Below are 15,101 nucleotides of genomic sequence, written 5' to 3' on the forward strand. Positions count from 1 at the left end.
ATAATGCAAAAATATATTAGCAATATGTTGCATTTCAAAAATATGGAATATTTATAAAATATTTAAGGCTAAACAGTCAAAGTGTTGTGTTTTTGTTTGTTTGTTTTGTTTTTTTTTTGTTTTGTTTTGTTTTTTCTTCCACATGAGTGAAATCAGAAGAACTGCAATACATAGGTCAAATGGATTATAGCAGTAATAGGCTGTGGATGTTGAGGGCCATAGGGAGTTTGCTGAGCTGTAGCTGCAGAGGTAGCTCGTAGATAACTGTCTGTAAGAACAAGACAAACACTTGAAAGAATTATTGGTTTGAAGGGCTAGTCTGAAGGGACGGCAAAGCATAGTGGTGCTGCCACATAAACCCCTGAATACCTTACAGATTTTTTTTTCCATTTGAGAAAAATTTTAACGGAGATTGTAAAGCTTGTTGGAGGGAAAAGTAATTAGAAACACTGACAGCCATAAATTGATTTTTTTTTTTTAAACTGATGTTATTTTTTTAAACAATTCAGAAATTGCAAGTGTGGTCCCTTCTGGGAGGATGTATCAGATTTCCTTGAATTAATCCAGCTCTCTGCTATGATTGTATGTGTCTATGGTGCAACATGGTCTCAGTGATTCTTTTGGTAAAGTCTTGAGACTTTTCACGTATTTTGTCTTTTTGGTTGAATAGTTGTTTTGTTAAAAGGAGTCAAACTTTTCTCTTTCAAATTGTTGTGACAGAAAATTTACAACTAACTTTAGTAATCCAGTAACTATATAGCCTTTTTAAAATGAGCCTTCTTTTTGGCCTTTCCAACACAAACACAAAGCTTATGAAGTCCCCATTAGTTAAGTTTTCTGCAGATTTTCCCAACATTTTCACTTTGTGAGAAAATATTAGAATAAGGAGCTTGAGGGACTTTATCGTCTCCCCTACCTTTTTTTTTTTTTTTTTTTTCAATTTAGATTCCTCCATGACAAGCCTCAGTTAGGAGTGAGAAAGGGGAAATACAAAATGGGGACACAAAGAGGGAAAGAGAGGAAAGATAAACTATGTGTATGTGTTTTCTTTCATTCTGACTTCCCATTGCTATTTCCAATGTCATAAATTAAGTAAGAGGTGGCATATGTAAATATTTCAGTCTTTATTAGAACTCCTGTACACTTTCAGAAGCAAAGTTGATACCTTCCTAGAGTGCTTCCCTCTTTTTTTCCTGTTGTCCAGAATAGTTTAAATTTCTCTTTGCTTGCGCTCTGATTTATAAATGTATATATGTGTATATATCTGTATGTCTGTCATCTTAAAGTTGCTGAGCTCTTTAGAAATGATGGCAGTGGTAGTGGTGATGGGAACATGGATTTCTTCCTTCCAACTGTCCATCAGCATGGTAAGCATTTTGGATTAATCTTTATTTCTTTATGCTAACTGTAATATCCCTCATGAACTACACTACTGACACAGTTTATCATAGTGTTATTTTGCTTGTGGTTTGAGATATATCATAGAGTCCTGTCAAAACATTCTTTCCCATTTTAAAAAAGGCTTAATTTCAACAACAGTCAATACTAACCGTAACACAGAAAATAACAGCTTCTCTATCTTCAAAGCTGTATTTTTATAGAACACAATGTAGTTATTCCAGAAGTAGTTAGAAAAATTAGCTTTGTTTGTAAATTTTGTAAAATTTTCTGGAGAGCAAAGAGGAGAGAAACTTTTTAAATTTAAGGTAATTTAAAAATTACCTGACTGTGTGTTTTGATACTTTCTTTTGCCACTTGCTTTATGCTTTGATCTCTGCATCTCAAAAATACTCTTAATAAAAAGTGGTGTTAGCTCTTTTTTTTCTAAAAGAATGCTTTGATTATTTTTCATTTTTGAAGTCTATTTTTGTCACAACATACAGAAAACAAAGATAATTTAATCTTGAGAAAATTAAAAACATACAATATGCAGAAATAAGATGAAAACAAAAGCACCTACTATGAGGGAAACGCTAATGATGGCGGATTTTGAATTAAACCCTAGAGACCTGAAAATATTGTGTTAGCACCCATTATCGAAATCAAATAATTTATTCCACAGTGACAGCCTGATTTTCTGTTTTATTTGAAAATACAAAGGAGTTCAGTTTGAACCTGAGAGTAAGTCTGTGGTTTAACCACTTTTTGGAACTTCCTGGGAAGTGTTGTTTCCTCTTCTGTGTTTCCAGATTTTTTTTAAAATGACAGGCTCTTTCTCTTTCTAAGCAGCAAGTTATCTCACACAAGATGATCATTACAGTAGTAGAATTTCCTGGACTAGCTTTTTCTTTGTTCCAGCTTCAGTTAAAATAGTACCTGCTTTTGTCCTGTCTGCACTGCTTACACTGTGTTTTACCACGTAACTCTCCCCTACCCTAAATTCTAGTTCATTTTCCTTAATTAGACAAGTAATTTTATTTTTGATCCTCTCTTAAAATATTTGCATTTTATATGTTGCTTTGGAGTGTTGTTCCATAGAAGGGCTGCCAGGACTGCATTATTGAAAGTGAGTTCCTTATCCATGTGGATAATTATTCCACATTTAAAACAAAAAAAAAACACACCACAAAATGCAAAACAGCAGAAATATTCCAGTTATGCTTTTCTGTGTGCTTTTTGTAACAAACTTCCTTAGCTTTTAAGAAAAGATGGTATAAAAAAATAACTCATTTTGGCACTTGCACTTACAGCCAGCTTGGGAATTGCATCCCACATCGTTGTGACTATTGAGGCTTCTGATGATGCTCATGGCGTCTTTGAGTTCAGTACTGAGTCACTCTCGGTAAATGGAACTGAGCCTGAAGATGGAGATAGCAATATTATGTTGCAGGTTAGAAAGTTTTGGGTCTCATATTGCTATGCAATCCTCTTTTATGTCTATTTTACAGAGCATTCTGCAATATTTTTATAATAGGTCTACAGCATTTTAACTTAACTTTATCATGTACATTTGTCTTGACATTTTATACTTCACTTTCTAAAGTGTATCTTTCAGCTTAAAACTAAAATGTTTTATATAAGTTTAAATTTACTTCTACTTGTTTACATTTGAGGTATGAATATTTTAAAGTAAGTGCTGATGACACAACAAATACAGCAAAGCTAAGATGATAAAGATTACACTGTTTTTAAAATTAGTTTATTTTTAACTCATCATGTCAATGACTTTGCACTGTATATAATGGAGGGGCTGGATTGTGTGCAGCTTGCAGTTGGCAATGACATGCTTAAGATCCTCCGGGTAAGGATTAAGGGACATGGAAATAAGTTATAACAATAAGATGAAGTTGTTGTGGGAGTCTGCTATAGACCACCCAGCCAGGAGGACAACATTGCCAAATTATTCTATAATGAACTAAGGGATATCTCTAGGTCATCTGCCCTTGTCCCTGTGGGTGACTTCAACTTCCCAGATGTTAGCTGGGAATACCATACAGCCAATACAAACAGGTACTGGAAATTCCTGAGGCACGTTAACAATAACTTGTTGGTACAGTTACTCTGGAAGCTGACTAAGAAAGGTGCCCTCCAGATTTGTTGCTTGTAAACAGTGAGGGTCTTGTGGGTGAAGTGGTGATTGGAGGCTGTCCTGGCCATAGTGACCATGAGATGGCTGAGTTTAAAATCTTTGGTAATAGGAGGAAAACTGCCAGCAAAAGTTCAGCCCTAGCTATGGAGACAGCAGACTTCAGACTACTCAGTGAACTAGTTTGTGAGGTCCCCTTGGAACCTGCTTTTGAAGGTATTGGAGTCCATCAGTGCTGGTTAGTTAAGTAACACCTCTTAAGAGCACAGGAACAGGCAATTCCAAAGAGTCAGAAGTTGAGCAAGCTGGGCAGAAGGCCAGCTTGGCTGAGCAGGGATCTTATTCTAGAATTTAGGCGAAAAAGGAAAATCTGTGGGCATTGGAAGCAAGGTCAGTTGAACAAGGACTACAGAGGTGATGTTCACTCAGAGTTGAAGCTGGCCAGTACTGTGGGGACAACAAAAAGTGCTTTTTTTAAAGGATGCTAACAGCAAAAGGAGGAGCAGAGAAAACATTGATCCATTACTTGTTGAGGTTGGTAACCTCACAAATAAGTACGCCAATAAAGCAGAGGTTAATGCCTTCTTTGCCTCTGTCTTTAACACCAATGATGGGCTCGGGGACACCCAAAGCTCTGAATTTCAGGACTGTGATGATGATAAACTCCCAGCCAACTTCGAACTTGTGCAGGATTTGCTGCTCCAGCTGGATGCATATAAGTCTATGGGGTCCAGTGGGATTAATCCCAAAGTACAGAAAGAGCTGGCTGATGTCATTGCAAGACCTCTCTCAATAATTTTTCAATAGTCTTGGAGTCTGGAGAGGTCACAGTTGACTGGAATTAAGTTAAACGAGGAAGTGCTGGATTCTGCACCTGGCAAGGGGCAATGCTGGCTGTACGGACAGGCCTGGGGACAAGAGGCTGAAGAGCAGCCCCATGGAAAGGGATCTGGGGGTTTTGCTTGACAGCAAGAGAAATATGAACCAGCAGTGTGCCTTAGCAGCCAAAATGGTCAACTGTGTTCTGGAGCATAAGGCACAGCAATGCTGGATGGTCAAGGGAAGGGATTGTCCTGCTCTGCTCTGTGCTGGTGAAGCCTCACCTCTAGCACTGTGTGTGCTACAATATATGAAGGACATAAACTATTAGAGAGCATCCAAAGGAGGGCTACTATGGTGGTGAAGGGTCTAGAGGGCAAGAAGTATGAGGAGCGGCTGAGGTCCCTGGGTTTGTTCAGCCCAGAGCAGAGCAGGCCGAGGGCAGGCCTCATGGCGGCCTGCAGCTCCCTCACGAGGGGAGCGGAGGGGCAGGCGCTGAGCTCTGCTCTCTGGGGACAGCGACAGGACCCGAGGGAACGGCATGGGGCTGGGACAGGGGAGGGTCAGGCTGGGGGTTAGGGAAAGGTTCTGCACCCAGAGGTGGTCGGGCACTGGGACAGGCTCCCCAGGGACATGGTCACAGCACTGAGCTGCCAGAGTTCAAGAAGCATTTGGACTACTCTGTCAGACATGCGATTTGATTTTGGGTGGTCCTGTGTGGAGTCAGGTGTTGGACCTGATAATCCCTGTGGATCTTTTGTAACTCAGGATATTCTGTGATTCTGTGACTTTGCTGTATGCCATTTTACACTTTTATGTTCTTCTTTCTTATAGTACAAAGAAATACATAAATCTTTGTGTTTTCCACTTAGGTTGTGAGAACTCATGGGGCCCTGTCTGAGGTGACTCTGTATTGGGTCATAGTCTGTGATCTTACAGAAGACCTGGTCTCTGCATATGGGAATGTAACATTTGATGTTGGCCAAGTGAGAGCAAATATTACCATACAAGTTTCTCCTGACAACGTGCCTGAACTGGATCAGGTGTTTTCAGTTTTGATCATCAATGTGTCCGGTGGTCGTCTTGGAAATCACACTAATGCAACATTAACAGTTTTAGCTAATGATGATCCATATGGACTGTTCATCTTTTCTGAGAGAAACAGACCAATAAAAGTTGAGGAAGAAACAAAAAATATCTCCCTGACAATAGTAAGGCTTGGTGGTCTTCTTGGTACAGTAGTGGTTACATACAGAACTTTAGGTGATGATGAAAAGTCACCCTTTCTTCCACCTGATGTTGTTAGAGCAATACAAGGAGAAGATTATATACCCATTACTGGTTATGTGATCTTCGCAGCCAATGAAAGCGAAGCCACAATATCTTTGCCTATTTTGGATGATTATGATCCTGAGAGGTCAGAATCTGTTTTTGTGGAGCTAAACAATACTGTTTTGATCGACAAAGTACAGGATCGGCCAAGTAAGTGTCTTTCATATGTAAACCAAAAGCTTAAATATGTAGGCTAATATTTATATTTAATAGGATAAAATGCAGCAATTGAAATTACAGTAAAATTTTACCTCTGCCTAACTCTGTATAGTTAAGAATCCTGTAAGTTATATGTCAGAGTATCTCACATTAAGTATGAAGATTCTGTGTGTCAGCATATATTTCCTTTACCACAAAATTTTGTCAGGGGTGGACATTTCTTTCTCCCTTCTGCATCTGCTTTATCCCAGGTGTTTTAGGCCAACTGTATTACTGTATTGGTTTTGTGTGCTAATACCTGCTCACCTGTTGTTTCTGTAAAGCACAATGATAGGAAATAAGCTAGTTGCACTTACTGAAAGCGAAAAAAGCCTTTTAAACATTAAGTGGTGTAGAATTGCAGCTTCATGCTGGCTTTTTAGCGTAGAGGATGTTTGCCCGATCAGATAAATTCAGGTCATTACAGCCTTATTTATGCTTAAGAGCTTCTTGGCATGCCTAATTTCCCTTCCCTCTCCCCCATGACTCTCCCACATTAATCTTGATTTTTAAGGGAAACACTACAAAAAATTCTACTGGGAAACTGAAAGGTTACTTATAGTTCATCATTGCTAGTGTAAAATTCTATTGTCCTATGGACAAATAAATAAGTAATTTTGCTAGTACCTCACCTCTTCAAAGAACTGGTGTTTTGTATGCTCCACAGCAGGGTAGAATAATAAGTTAGTAAGAATGTGGATTTTCTGACATAATATAATTCAAACATCAAAAATATGCTTGTGCAGTTTGTAGTTATATTTTGTCCAAATCTAAAATGAAAATTTTATTGAAAGCTAGTAGTGGCCATCCACTAAACTCAGGTGTATGTATATGAACAGTATAGCCATATATAGGAGGCATTTCAGGCTTGCTCTAAGAGGTTTTTTTTATATTTCAGTTGTAAATTCTCCTCGTCTTGGATCAGTGGGTGAGACTATAGCTCATGTAATTATCAATGCCAATGATGATGCTTTTGGAACACTTCAGCTTTCAGCTTCAGCTGTGCGAGTTGCTGAAAATTATGTTGGACCAATCATTAACGTGACCAGAACTGGGGGAATTTTTGCAGATGTTTCTGTGAAATTCAAAGCTATGCCAATAACTGCAACAGCTGGTAAGAAATCAAAATAGCAGAAATACACATTCTGTGTTAAACCAGAAAGAGCATACTGTATGCTTCGAGTAACCAAAGCAAGCAAGTGTGTATTGAATGCAGTCTAGTAAAACAAGTAGAAAAAATACCAAAGTGTGAGATACTTACTGAGTGTACTTAGGAGACAGGAATTCAGGTCCTATAGAAGAGACCTTACATCAAATTTAAAAAAACTCAGAGATATCATCACTGAAGAATCTAGCAAGAAAACTAAGGAAAGGAATTGGCTGTTTGTTTCCCTGGTGGCCACTCACTTTCTCAAAAAAATAAAATAAAATAAAAAATCCTGTAGTAGTATATATAGCTAGTACTTAGTCCTTTGTACATATTTCAACCTACCATACATGGCTTATTTGAGTTTCTTGGAGGGAAATTGAGAGCTGGTGACTCCTCTGTGAAACAGACAAATGTTAAGCACAATTCAAGAAGACTTTTACTTTGCAAATGAAAGGTAAAGCTCTCAGGTGATCCCTGAAAAGCTCCACGAGGGAAGGAGTGACCTTATGTCCTTTAGTAAAATCTCCTTTGAAAAAGGTACTTCTGTTTCATTTTATCTCTTGGAAAGCCAGACAACTATCAGAAATCAAATATAGAAATGTCACAGTTGTGTGATCTTCTCAATGGAAGATAATAATGGACCTTTTGTAATTGCTTCTTGGACTGACAGTGTAAACTCTGTTTTGGCCAAGATGAGATTTATTTTCATCCATCCAGATATCTAAAAGGCACTAGGAAATAAACAATTGTATTTTCTGGGTATGAAGATAAAGAAAAAAAAAACACAAAAAAACACACCAACATATGAACACAAGGGAATGCAAAAAGAACAGATAAATATTAGTGCTGATAAACATTAGTGATGTTTCATAATGAACCAGAATGCCTTAATATTCTTCTGTGTTTTGATTGTTTTGTTATTTTTTCATGTACAAATCTAGGTGAGGACTACAGTGTAGCCTCATCAGATGTTGTCTTACTAGAAGGAGAAACAAGTAAAGCTGTGCCAATTTATATAATTAATGATATCAATCCTGAAGTTGAGGAGTCCTTTTATGTTCAGCTGCTGAATCAAACGACAGGAGGAGCCTTGCTTGGATCTTTGACGAGGGCAGTCATAACCATTGAGGCTTCTGATGACCCGTTTGGATCCTTTGGTAAATGAGTCTTATTTGCATATTTTCTCTTGTCCAGTAGCAATCTGCTGATTTGTGGGTGAGTTATTACTGGGCAATGGAATAAAAATTTTCAGAATACAAAAAGGGAAGTCTGGATGAACACAGTAAAGGACAAAATAAGATAAACTAAATTAAAACGTGTAAGTAAGGGCAAATGGTGCCCTTATATAGCGAAATTGAAGCATTCAGTCAACTTATATATCAAGATTTTGTGAGACGAAGGTGGATTTTGGAGTCTCCTAATGGGGATGGATTTTAATTTAATTTGTATTTTTTTATCTATTCTAAATGTTGCATTTCTGCAATAGCTTGAAGCTTAAGTTTACATGCCAAAACCTGTTTAGATAGTGCAGTGTCATTGTTTTACAAAATAATCAGGCAAAGCAGGTTTAAATATCTGGGGAAATTGGAAAGTACAAATATGACTTAAATTGCATTCTTGTATGTTCTGGTTGTTAGTTATTGTAGTTTTTCTTCTTTCTATCATTATCAGTAAAATGGATTGTGGACACTTTCCAAAAATAGTTTCATTACACAGGTTTTGAGAAAAAAATGGTAATTTCAAAAATTTAATGACATTTTAGAAATTTATCTTTTCTATTTATTTTTTCTATTTCAGTATTTCTGGTGTATGTTTTCCAGCCATTTTATTTGACTTACTCTTTCTCCCTTTAGTACCCTACTTTATTTCAGTTATTCCATTTTATCAGCAAAATGTAAAGGAAATTGACAAAAGTAAATAATTCCACATGGATAATTCATTAACTTCATTCTTAACAACTAAAGATTTTATACAAGAAAGACTTATATTTGAAACAATTTAGATGGAATATGTTGACACATTTTTTCCATACGTGACATAAAAAATGATAAAAAATTTCCTCACTGGGAAAAATTACCTTCTGACCGTCTTCTAAAAACTTAGATCATGGCTAGCCTTGAACAATGGATACGTTGGAATAAACTCTTGGGTGGGGGCTGAATTTTCATGCCAATTTTATTTGCAGATAAAATGATACTGAAAGTTCAATTTGAAGTTTAAACCTGATTAACATTTTTTTAATTGTGCAAATGAATGCAATCAAGTGAAATAAAATATATACTTCAGTAACTAGGATGGTGTTTTTATTTTAAATATTACTGTTAATGAAATACACCTCTTTGTGCTGCACTTCAGTGTTCCAGATGACCGAATTTACTGTGGAGGAGCCTGAATCTGGATCAGTACCCATAAATCTGCCAGTAATCCGCAATGCTGGGACACTTGGTAACGTTACTGTTGAGTGGGTTGCTACCATTGGTGGACACCCTGCTGATGAGGACTTGCAGGTTGCCTCAGGCAATATTACTTTTGCCCCTGGGGAAGCCTTTCAGATGCTACTATTGGAAATCCTGGCTGATGATGTTCCAGAAATAGAAGAAGTAAGTCAAGCACTTACATCTTCCTTGAAGATGGTATTAATTTTGACTTGTTCTAGAAATATGTATGATGGAAAACAAGAAATGTTCCGGCAGGAAGGTGCTATAATTTCATGTTATACTTTGCTTGTAATTATTGTTAGAAAAACCACAAATTGTCTAGCTGCATTACTTCTTTTTCTTTTCTTCTCTTTGAGATTGTCCGTGTAGAATTAACTCAGGCCTCCAATGGTGGTGCTATTGGGTTAGATGGCGTGGCAAGTATTATAATACCTGCCAATGATAATCCTTATGGCACAGTTTTCTTTCATCAATCCTTATATCGAGTTCAGGAGCCACTAGAAAGAAATTTGCTGGCAAACATAACAGTCAGGCGAAGGTTTGTATAATGTTTGCTTTATTTGTAATTACTATTTATTCTTCACTTTTGTTTTCACTATAATGTCAAATTTCATGCTCCTCTCATAAAAATATGTGCATCAATTCTTTGATCTGCCATCTCAATGTATTTTCATTTCAAACACATTGTTTTTGAAGTAGATGTCTGTGTATTACATAAATTACTTAAACGTAGTATACATTGAATACTTTGTAGTATACATTGTATACTTTGTATACATTTGTATACATTTGTATACATGTAGTATACATTGTATACATTGTATACAGTAGTATACATTGAATACGCTGAGTTTACATTGGCAATGTAAACTCAGCGTACACAGTGTACTATTCATTTTGTCCGTTTAATCATCAAATCATTTAAACCTGCATGGTAGCCTGTTCCTGTGATTTGAACAGGAGGACAAAATGGCCAGCCCTTACAGGATGAAAATAAGAGAAGGAAAACAGGTTTTATGCATGTGATCCTAGAGGAAGGATGATAAGTCTGGGTGTCACCGGCTTTTTCTTCCTTGCAAGTAAGGAGAGCTGCCAAGTCCTGAAGAAGACTAAGTTAACTCCTAGAACCAAATGTTTACAAATATGCATTCTTAACAGACTACTACCTAAGCTATAAATAATCAAACTTGCTATCCACAAAAAAATAAGATAACTCAGTTATTCTGGTACTAGTTTCAAAGGGAATGCATTTTGATGTGTTATTTGGAATTTTTCAGCAATTCAGAAAGGGTCAGTTGATTTTGTTCACTTCTATTATTAACCCAGAAACATGTAGAATATTAGACATCCTTTGTCAACTAACAGAACTTTATTTTATTATAATGTCTTTTAGTGAGGGAAGATTTGGTCAGCTGCAGATTTTCTACAGCACTTCTGAGACTGACGTTGTAGCTCTTGCTGTGGAGCAAGGTCAGGATATCCTGGCCTACTACGAGCCTCCTGTACAAGGAATTCCTGACAAACCATCCAAGACCAGAGTGAATGTGTCAGCAGCAAGTGACCCTGTGTATTCCTGTGCAGCTCAGTGCCTAAAAGAACAAGCATGTTCAGCCTTTACATTTTCCAGTGCCTCAGGGATTCCTCTCTGCCTTTGGCTGACGTCAGATATCAGCCCATTAACTAACAACACTTCAGGGTTCCGGACCTACAAGAAAAACGTTACCAGTGCATTCGCCCTCTTCAGCACACAAGCCATCGCTGGCAGTGATTATGAACCTGTTACAAGACAGTGGGCCATAATGCAGGAAGGGGAAGAGTCTGCAAATCTAACAGTTACCATACTGCCTGACAGCCTGCCAGAACTGGATGAGAGATTCACTATAACCCTTTTGAAAGCAGAACTGATGAACGTCTCAGCCAGCTCAAAAAACCAACCAACCATAGGACAGCCAAATACCTCCACAGTTATCATAATGATGAATGGAGACGCATTTGGAGTGTTTAAGATCTACAGTGTAAGTCCCAATGCAACAGAGAAAGGTCTGTATGTTGAAGTAGAGGAACGTCCTCAGACCAACGTGCAGCTAATGATACACAGAACAGAAGGCAGCCTGGGACAAGTGACAGTGGAATGGCGTGTCATTGGTGGGACTGCTACTCCAAACTTGGATTTTATAGGTGTCGGTGAGACTCTGGTGTTTGCTGAAGGTGAGACAAGCTCTCGTTTTGGCTTCTGTTTTGTAAAACTAAGAAAAAGAAAAAAGAACGTGACAAGTACACGATACTGTGGATGTTTTGACAACTGATATCTTCTTCTTAGGCTAAATTTTCCTGAATGCTAAGGATACACGTGCAAAAGAGTATGGTTGTTCATTAGCATGTAGCATTATCTTGCAGAACACACACAGTGGTAGCAAAGCACAATGAAATATCTAAGCACAATAAATACCTAAGGGTTTTTATTAAAGAAATATTGCAGTATAAATATTGCACTATAAAGATTTCCTTTACCACATAAGTAAGGATTAATAAAGTCGAAGATAGTTGTTACAGCAAGGATAATGGAAATGAGAATCAGGCCTAAGTGGTCTTTTGTTAGCCCTCGGTCACTACAGTACTAATTTTTCATGACATCTCTTTAAATTCTGAGATCATATTGTAACATAACAAAACATATTTAAACGTAACATAACAGAACATATTTAAAAGAATTGCAAACAGGACAAACAAGTCCCTCTCAGACATTACTTAAGTACCATGCAGCATGCTGTATTTTATGCTGTATTTTATTTTTTCAAAGTCTGAGTTAATCGAACTGATATTTTGAAAGCAATTTCCAGGTGCGTAGTAAAGATTCTAGTGTGCTAGCTTGATAAATCATCTGAATAGTAAGGCATGGCTGCTGGCAATGATTGTGAGGCTGACATGTAATTACATTACCAGTTATAAGTTTAGTAAAAACTGATTTTGAAGTATTTTGAAAGACAATCTAGCAGGAAATACATATGTATTCTGTAAATTGATATTCTAATGATCATAAAACACAGCTGGGTTATGCACACGCACTGAACAACAGGATTGTGTTGTAAATTTTAATGGATATATAGCGACTAGAGATTAACGGTGTTTGCTGCTTACATTATTATTCTTTGATAGTCCCAAAGGCAAGGAACTAACAAAATGTCATCCCATTTCAATGCATTCCCTGGCTCAGTAAATGTACTCATATTGAATGTACACCCTTGTGTAAATGGTTCATCGGAGAGCTTAGCACCTGGCAATTTATTTTTTTTTCAAGAATGATATTCCCCTTTTCTAAGTTAAATTTTAAAGTCATAGAATTTGTAATGAAAATAAAGAATTCTAGGCACTCCGAAATAATTCCTATATAATTAATTTCTACATAGTATATTTAATGATGTGATCGTTTTATTGGCTTAATGTGACTGATCAATAGTAATTAGATAAAATTTCATAATGACATTCACTGACTTCCAGAAAGGTAAATAAGTTTGTTTCATGCAATTTTAATATATTTTATGTATTTAATTATTTTCAAAATGAGATGATTGAGTCTTTTTACAAGGTGGTTTCCAAGTGGACACACGGTTGTATACGTTCTTCTCCTTGTAGGTGAAACAAAGATGATGGTCACGCTGCCCATTATAGATGATCCAGAGCCAGAGGATGATGAAAGTATTGAAATCAGCCTGGTCCATACTGAAGGAGGGAGTCGAATTTTGCCCAGTTTTGACACTGTCACAGTGATTATTCTGGCAAGTGACAATGTGGCAGGAATTATAAGCTTCCATACAGCCTCAAGATCTGTTATTGGTTGTGAAGGTGTGTTCTTTGTGTTGACCACGCTCAAATTTTAATGCCAGTTTCCATCTTTGTGCTTTCAGTTGATAATGACTCACAATGATTGTGTTTCACTGTTCAGAGAACACCAGCAAGAAGTGAATATCCACATACCTGACATGTACTTTGAACTCTTGCAAGCATTCATAGAATCACAGAATGCTTAAGGTTGGAAGGGGCCTCTGGAGGTCATCTGGTCCTTTCCCCCTCAAGCAGGGCCACCTAGAGCAGGTTGCTCAGGACCATGTCCAGGCTTTTGAGTATCTCCAAGGAGGGAGACCCCACAATCTCTCTGGGCAACCTGTGCCAGTGCTCCCACACAGCACAAAAGTGCTGTCTGATATTCAGAGGGAACCTCTTGTGCTCCAGTTTGTGCCCGCTGCCTCTTGTCCTGTCCCTGGGCACCACTGACACGAGCCTGGCTCTGTCCTGTTCCACCCTCCCTTCAGGTATTGAAGGACACTGATGAGATCCCCCTGAGCCTCCCCTTCTCCAGGCTGAGCAGTCTCAGCTCTCACAGCCTCTCTTCCCTTCCCTTGATCACCTCGGTGTCCCTCTGTTGGAGTCTTCCCAGTACGTTTAGGTCTGTCTTGCACTGGGGAGCCCAGAGCTGGACCCAGTGCTCCAGGTGCAGCCTCACCAGTGCAGAGTAGAGGGGAAGGATAGCTCTCTCAGCCTGCTAGGGATACTTGGCCTAATTCAGCCCAGAATGCCATCAGCCTTCTTAGTAACAAGGCATGTTGCTGGCTCCTGCCCAGTGCAGTGTCCAGCAGGACCCCAAGCCCTTTCTGTCAAGCTGCTCTCCATCAGGGTGCACGCCCTGGTGCCTGGGGCTGCTCCCCGCCAGGGGCAGGACTCTGCCCTTCTCTTTGTTGGCCTGCACGAGGCTCCTGCCAGCCCACTTCATGACTGCCAACATACACACACCTAATAGTCATAAGCAAATCAGATCTATCAGCGACTTACAAAGAATTTAAAATATTCTAGAAAACATTCCTGCAGAAACACTAGGGTAACATCTTCCCTTTGTCTGTCCCATGAACCTGATGTTTTTTTATGGCAGATGATTTGGGAAGTAGCAATTATAAGAGAAAGCAAACATTTGAGAAAGAACAATAATAATTTGGTATGTACTAAACATTTCTACTATTGTTTTAAAGAATACACGGCATGTTTCATCTACAGTTTGATGCAGTTTTGCATAGGATGATAATAGTACTGGTGGTGATTGCTTTAGGTGGCCTTTGATGGAATCTCAGTGTATTGCAGTATCACGTTTCTCTGATGTTTGAACTGATGGGCAGGGAAAGTTCACAAAACAGGAACTTGTCCCCTAATGTGTGCACTACATTTTCTGTTTGAAGAAAAATGGCTTTCTCAACCAAAGGTTTTTTGTTTTGTTTTCCCAACATGAAAGGGCATCATAACCTTTGGTTTTTTATCTAGGTATGGTTTGTGTTAATTCTGTGCCAAGCCAGATGTGATATGATTAGCTAAGAAGAGCTGTTAATGAGCACAAGGAATTAATAAAAACTGTCTCAGTCCCAAAGTCCCTGAATACTTTCAACTGGTTAAATGTTATTCATAGCATGCTACCAAATGCTGGCTGCTTGAAACTGAAGTACTTGGCTATAGTTCTATTATTATATATAGTTATTATTATATTATTTTTCCAGGTTGTGAAAAGAAATAGTTCATTGCCTTCCAGCCAGAAACAAAACAAGTGAACTAAGTGTCTTTGATTAAAAAAAAAAAGAGAGAGAAAAAGGGAGAAATA

At 38.0% G+C, this 15,101-nt stretch overlaps 1 pseudogene across 1 annotated transcript in view; it reads left to right on the forward strand.

Moving 5' to 3' along the window:
* The window catches only part of LOC310890892 (adhesion G-protein coupled receptor V1-like), a 68,089-nt pseudogene that overhangs the window by 36,555 nt on the left and 16,433 nt on the right, over positions 1-15,101 (forward strand). Inside the window, exons 20-28 of the transcript in view lie at positions 1,287-1,367; positions 2,691-2,830; positions 5,218-5,827; positions 6,774-6,989; positions 7,967-8,182; positions 9,381-9,625; positions 9,820-10,001; positions 10,857-11,671; positions 13,097-13,306. The product of the transcript in view is annotated as an adhesion G-protein coupled receptor V1-like (transcript). The remainder of the gene's footprint in view (positions 1-1,286; positions 1,368-2,690; positions 2,831-5,217; positions 5,828-6,773; positions 6,990-7,966; positions 8,183-9,380; positions 9,626-9,819; positions 10,002-10,856; positions 11,672-13,096; positions 13,307-15,101) is intronic.

The sequence above is a fragment of the Anser anser genome (assembly GCF_964211835.1).
Source record: "Anser anser genome assembly, contig: HAP1_SCAFFOLD_111, whole genome shotgun sequence".
In the NCBI taxonomy this organism is placed as follows: domain Eukaryota; kingdom Metazoa; phylum Chordata; class Aves; order Anseriformes; family Anatidae; genus Anser; species Anser anser.